This window comes from Otolemur garnettii, unplaced genomic scaffold (genome assembly GCF_000181295.1).
Source record: "Otolemur garnettii isolate 467f Iridium unplaced genomic scaffold, OtoGar3 scaffold00011, whole genome shotgun sequence".
Taxonomy (NCBI): domain Eukaryota; kingdom Metazoa; phylum Chordata; class Mammalia; order Primates; family Galagidae; genus Otolemur; species Otolemur garnettii.
This window is the reverse complement of record NW_003852406.1, coordinates 3,175,693-3,176,896: the sequence shown is the minus strand read 5'-3', so window position 1 is coordinate 3,176,896 and position 1,204 is coordinate 3,175,693.

Here is a 1,204-nt window from a genome sequence, read left to right as displayed (position 1 = left end):
CTGCCAAACAACAATGACAGCTACAAGCAAACAATAGCCGGGCGTTGTGGCAGAAGCCCAAGTCCCAGCTACTTGGGAGGCTGAGGCAAGAGAATCGGGTAAGCCCAGAAGTTGGAGGTTGCTGTGAGCTGACAGCTTGAGGCTTGGTCTAAAAAAAAAAAAGGGGGGGAAATTAGAAGAAACCCCTGCTTATAATAGGAATTAATGAGCTGATAGAAATATTCATGGATGCTTCATTCTGATGTGATTTTTATCTGTTTGTTTTTTTAATCTATCAGTTTTTTCCTGCTAAAAATACAAAGAATTTGTTTTCATTTTAATAGCTGAAAGACCTTGAGAGCTGACTCTAATAAAATACAACAAGCCTTTTCAGTTAAAATCACAAACAATTGTGGGAACCTTTATGTCCATATGGATGGGTTCCCAAGGCATTAGCACTCAGGCTTATATAGCAAATAGAAAAAAATATTTTCCATTCACCTGGTTCTGTTGAATACATAACTCCTCCATCATGTCAGATCAACTGAGGAATGGACTAACGGATAGAATTGATGTTTCATTAAATAGTATTTACTGTACTGGGATCTCATTACAGATAGCTAGTTTGTTGTAGTTCTGAATGATGTTTGCTATTTGCTTTCTCTCTGTTAGATGATGCACACGGATTCAGTTTGACGTAAGCGCTCCAAGTCCATTCGCAGATTACTCTGTGTAACCTATGATGGAAACCTAGTATTATCGCTGGAAGTATACTTCTGGCTCCAAACCCAAATTTTGACATCAATATTTTTATGACTTATTAAAATTATTTTCCATATAGTCTTATAGCCCTGCTCATCTTCATACCCCAGGTCCTTTAAAAATTCACTTTAATGATAATCGAATATGAAATACAATTTCTTGGGGCCCTTATTAAACAGTAAATCTTATAACTCCCCTAAAAACTACCATTTGCTTTTTGGAAAAAATTTGACCTAGTTTCTGAGATTCTGTCTACCATGCTTTATATTTAATTATTTTCTTAGTTTTTACTTAATAGTTTAGATCTCATGTGCATGATCAATATGTAATACCATCGCTACATATATAAATATATTGAGGGTGTAAATTTTACAAAATATTTACAATATTCTTTACATGCTGGCCACCTCTTTCTAAAATTTTGTAATGAATATTTTGTAAATAAAGGTACATTTAGTTACAA